At 43.9% G+C, this 5,652-nt stretch overlaps 1 non-coding gene across 1 annotated transcript; it reads left to right on the top strand.

Moving 5' to 3' along the window:
- The first annotated feature begins 3,650 nt into the window (after positions 1 to 3,650).
- Positions 3,651 to 3,723, top strand: TRNAR-UCU (transfer RNA arginine (anticodon UCU)). Its single transcript has one exon. It is a non-coding gene; the product is annotated as a tRNA-Arg (tRNA).
- Positions 3,724 to 5,652: the final 1,929 nt, after the last annotated feature.

Raw genomic sequence — 5,652 nt, 5'->3', positions numbered from 1 at the left:
GCCCAGAGGCCTGCAGTTCAGAGGAGTTCAATGGAGATGGCGGGGCAGGGCTTATAAACAGGTTATGCCGCTCCTCGGCTAGCGAGGTGGGACTAAACATCCCACCGCACCGCGGCTTTGGCGGCGCAGGACATTGGTCCCGGTTGGTGCCATGAACCGGGACCAATGCCCCCTTTGGTCCCGGTTCGTGGCACTAACCGGTACCAATGCCCCCCCTTTAGTCCCGATTGGTGCCACCAACTGGGACCAAAGCCCTCTGCTTCCCGCCCTTTGGGCTGCTGAAAAGAGGCCTTTGGTCCCGGTTGGTACCACCAACCGGGACCAAAGAGGGGCATTTGTCCCGGTCCGTGACAAGAACCGGGACTAAAGCTTCATGTATATAAGGCACACTTGTGAAAATTTTGGTTTGCATCTTGCAGTTCGCCCCCGACGACGCGCGCGGAGAGGACGCCGCCAGGCTGCCGGATGCCGTCGCCGTCGCCCTCGCCCCGGAGCCCACGCCGACGCCGTCGCCATCCGCCGCCCCCGCCGTCGCCGTCGCCGTCCGCCGCCCACGCCGTCGCCGTCGCCCGTGCCCTGCTCCGCGCGCCCGCCCGGATCCTCTGCACGCCGACGCCGTCCGCCGCCCCCACCGTTGCCGTCGTCGACGCCGTCGCCGTCGCCCTAGCCGGTCGGCCCCGCTGTGAGCCGCCGCCGCCCCGAATCCTTTTTTTCATTGTTTATATGTATTTTTTCCATGTATATATACTAGTAAGTGTTTAATAAAATTAGTTAGATTAGTTGAATTAGATATTTTTCCATGTATTTTAGATTAGTTGAATTAGATGTTTTTTTGTCAATTTATGTATATATATGTGCATATTTAGAAAAAAAATTGTGTTGAACTAGTTAAATATAATAGAACTAGTTAAACAAGTTTATTTTTAGTAAGTGCTTAGTAGTTGAACTAGTTGATTTAATAAAACTACTTTATTTTACTATAGAAGTAGTTTACTTTAGTAAGTACTACTTTATTTTATTTATAGTAAGTGCTTAATTAGTAGTTGAACTAGTTGATTTAATAAAAACTACTTTATTTTACTATATATAGAAGTAGTTTATTTTTAGTAAGAACTACTTTATTTTATTTATTTATAGTAAGTGCTTAGTAGTTGAACTAGTTGAACTACTTTATTTTAGCAAGAAAAATAATAGAACTAGTTTATTTTTTTAGTTCAAGCAATTAATCTCGCATCGACGTCGACGATGCCTATCTCGCATCCTCGTCGTCGACTCGGCGGAGGAGGCCGGCTTGATCAGAGGGGCCATGTCCGGGACTGGGCTCCGCCGGGCTGGTTTTGGGAGGTGCTACCTTCCGGTGGGCGTAGGTTGGTGAGGAGCCAGCCCGTCGTTGACCCGATCCTTGTTTGGTGGCGGTCGCGTGGGCCAGTGACGGTGCCGAGGCTTCCGGACACCGCGGAGGTGGTACGTCACCGTGTCAGCGAGGAGGACCAGCACGTCCGTCGCTACATGGTTGCGTTGGAGGGCAGGTTCGACTATACCTGGCAGGTTCTTCAGGGATCTCACTGGAGTTATGATCCTGTGATGGTTCCGTCCCTTTGGGTGTCCACCGCCCGCGACGATACCCGTCGGGCGCTACTGTTCTAGCTGTACTAGCGATGCTATATGTATGATAGTATTCGAGGTGTATTAGTGATAATATTCGACGATGTACGGACGCATGGAGATGATGTAGTTTTGCTTATAATTGAATGCATCCTAATTTGAATACTACTTTATTTTGTGACTTGATTTTGCTTATTGAATGCTCAAAGTGGAAAACTACTCCTACTTTGAATGCTAAAATTGGAGAGCACTATGCAAGGCGTATGCATATGATTAGTTGATAGCTTATAGGGTTTTTGTTTTCGCAGAAATCTAGGAGCTCCCGGCCCCTCCATCATTCCCGCCGTCATCCCCGTCACCGCCCCCTCCGACATCGAGGTGAGACTAGCCAAATCCTCTTTTAGAAAGATAATTAAACGATATTTCGGGTTGACTGTAAGTCTGTCGAGTCTCCACCATATATGAGAGGACGAAGAATCCCGACTGTTGTCGTGGGGGTAGCTTCTCCTTCGTTCCCGTGTGCTAGACAATTTGGTGTAATGCACTTGAGAACGAAAGGAGGAGCTACCATACCATCACCGACGGTCGCAAATGTCAGAGAGGAATCAGTGAGGGAGAGTTCCACCATATATATATGAGAGGACGAAGAATCCCGACTGTTGTCGTGGGGGTCGCTTCTCCTTTGTTCCCGTGTGCTAGACATTTTGGTGTAATGCACTCGGGGACAAATGGAGGAGCGACCATCACCAACGGTCGAATGTATACACCACGTGAGCTGAGAGTTTTCAAGAAAAGACTCGACAAATCGATAGTCAACCCGTGATGAATAATAATGATCTAACTTAGGTTTTTTAGTACATATATTTAATTGTAGACGTTTAATATTTGAATTATGAACATAGGAAATGTCGTACTCGGACGACGAAAGTCTCCCAGGGGAGTGCGACTGGTGCCACGACGACCGAGGTCAGTGCGACAGGCCTCACCTAGACGAAGATAGGCGCTTCAGTATTAAGCTGGAGGAGACCTTCAATGTTGAAACGGTACGCAACGACGACAAGTGTTATTTTTTCGTAATTAAGCACGACTTCAACTATTTTAATGTGTACTTTTCATCTTTTACAATTCGGCTAGCTTATCCCATGCCATGCAAGACGCTACGTCTTGGAGAGGATGTGTTTTGAAGACAATATGGACATTTGGGTCCTTGTTGTAACGACACTTAAATAATTGATTGGCTCAATTCTCCCACATACCACTTCTTGGTCATCAATCTAATAAGTGTTCTTTTTTGTAGGAAAAATCAAATATGTGTTCAACGTTAAAGCACTCATGATACTCCCTCCTTCCAAAAATATAAGGTGTGATTGACTTTGCACGGTCTTTGATGCATGACTTTTTGACCACTAATAGTATATATAGCAAAGTACATGGATTGAATATGTATAAATGGCATCGTCATATTTTTTCTTGCAAAATAATTTTGTTTCATATGTCTGTATACTAATTTTATAGGCATATAATACGTGAAAATCATAATTAAAGTTGTGCAACGAAGAGCAGAAAAGTCAACCAGTGGCTTATATTTTGTTAAGGACGAGTATTTTTGTAGACTGACACCATTCTCCCGTTAGCAAACAAATCCAGTAATAACTAACCCACTGCACGCACCCACAAACAATCCTTTGATTCATAGGATTTTCATAGTATTGTCATCCCATGGAATTTTTTCTATAGGTGTTTGATTTTGTAGGAATGCAATCCTTTGGAATCATTCCTATGGAAGAAGCTCCTGAAAAAATAAAATCTCATAGGATTCAATTGGAGGTGACCCTTCATTATTTCTTCCAATCATATGAACCGAGGGAGCCCTTTGCCAAAACTGAAGCACCTCGTTCATCCCTCGGCCTCTTTGATGTGAACAGAGCGTTGATCTAAAATCAGAATTTGCATTTTATGCACGCGGACATTTGTGTGCTCTCAGTCTGCCCACTCCTTGTAAACCTATAAATAAATACGTTGATATTATTTCTTTGATCACAACAGCGCCCGTGGCCTAATGGATAAGGCGTCTGACTTCTAATCAGGCGATTGTGGGTTCGAGTCCCACCGGGCGTGCTTCAATTTTTTTTTGACGTTTTGCAAACTCTTCATTTTTCGTGCGTTTCTTCTTCTTCTTGTGAAAATATATATATGTGGAACTATGCATCATCAACGCTTGACTTTGGGCTGCAAATTCTATCCCATCTATTGGGTGAGCATGAGCACATACTCGAATCTTTTTGAGTCAAAGAAAGTTGCCCGCCTAGCTAAAAAATCTGTCTCATGTTCAAGAATCATGTGCGAGAATCTCTTGTTGCTTTCACGTGTCCACACCCGATGCAAAATTTACCTGGGTGCCAGCTTCATCATCGGCGATTTAAAATCCTACTGTTTATGTTTACGCACACGAAAAGTGACGAAGCTCGGAAGAACAACAAAGATGTGCTTAAAAATTTGTGAGGACGACCATTAGAAGTTTGGTATTACGACACAACATGTAGGAGCAGAAGGAAGATAAATGATGGAGGAGGAAGGGAGGGAGGTCGATTGGTGAGGCTCCGCCGCCCTCCAATTTGCAAAACAAAATACACCAGATTTAGGATGAAACGACAACGGTAGTTTTAGAACTATCTTCCATCTTTTTTTTCATGGCACTCTTCCTTTGTCATGCTTGTCTTGGAAATGCTGGTGTATCACTCGTTTCGAAGGCAAACACTATGTTATCTAGACGTGGCAATGGCAGATGAAGGGGGGGGGGGGGGGGGGGGGGGGGGGTGTGGGTGCTGAACGAGGCATGACACAACACCGCCATATGTAAGAGATGGTGTTGGGCGACGGTAGGATTAACATCATGGGCGTGGGAGCCTACAATAAAGACCACAAAGATGCAGTGCATAGAGGTGGAGGTTAAGAGAGTGACAGTTCGTAAGAGAGTTACAAGATCAAAATAGGGTGAAAAGTGTCGCTAAAATGAAGGCGATCAAAGTGTACTTTTACTTTTCGAAGAACTTTGTATGGTGAATCCCTTGACCTTTGGTTAAATCTGATGAAATTCAAATGAATGGGGGTAAGCATCACATTAAGTGGATGTTGAGTCGCTGACAACTGACAGAAAATTTACTGTTATATCTTTGTATTTGTTTTTGGTTAAATCTGACATTGGCTTTCCACAGAATTTTTTGTGAAAACTAATGTCCCAGCTAAGATCAAAATCCTTTTGTGGCTCATAACTAGAAAAAGCATTTTAACTAAATATAATTTGCCTAAAAGGGTTTGGAAAGGTACTAAAAATTGTGCCTTCCGTGGTTAGGATGAGTCTATTGACCATCAGTTTTTTACTTGTCCGGCTGCTAGGTTGATGTGGAGCCTGAGGAAATGTGCTTTTGACCTAAACTCTATTCCTAATTGTCTCACTGATTTCTTGGATAGATGGATATGATTATTCCCTAAACATGACAAGAAACTTGTTTTGGTTGGTGTTGCAACCACGTTTTGGACTATCTGGAGATGTAGAAATGACATTATATTTGAAAGAAAAACCCTTGTGAGGTTGTTGTGTTCGTGGATCGCTGATTGGTCAATTTTGCAGACAAAGCAGCCAGAAACAAGGAGGCCATGAGTTATTTGGATTGGTAGCTGACATATGGAGATACTCCAGTTCCTGACTTGGCGCCCGGCTTCCCCCGCTTTCTTCCTTAGTCCCATGTTTTAGCTTTGTTAATGTGATGTTTTCTCGGAGTCAATTTTACTTGTTGGAGGGTTTCCAGTCTTGTCTGGCCTTTGGTCCTGGATCATGTTCTATTCTTGATGTGATGGTAGGTCTTCGTACCTCCAGTTTGTAATAGACTTAGTCCTGAATATTTGTTGATGGCGCTTTAATCTCTTTGTATGAAATTGGAGGGGAATAAGGTCCCTTTGTTGCTAAAAAAAGAGCATTTGTTTTTTTGCTAATTAATCGGAAAATTATCTTCTACCTAATCAACGGATGGATGTAAAACCTTTTAT

This window comes from Aegilops tauschii, chromosome 3, assembly GCF_002575655.3.
Source record: "Aegilops tauschii subsp. strangulata cultivar AL8/78 chromosome 3, Aet v6.0, whole genome shotgun sequence".
Taxonomy (NCBI): Eukaryota; Viridiplantae; Streptophyta; class Magnoliopsida; order Poales; family Poaceae; genus Aegilops; species Aegilops tauschii.
This window is presented reverse-complemented; position numbering and strand designations above follow the sequence as displayed.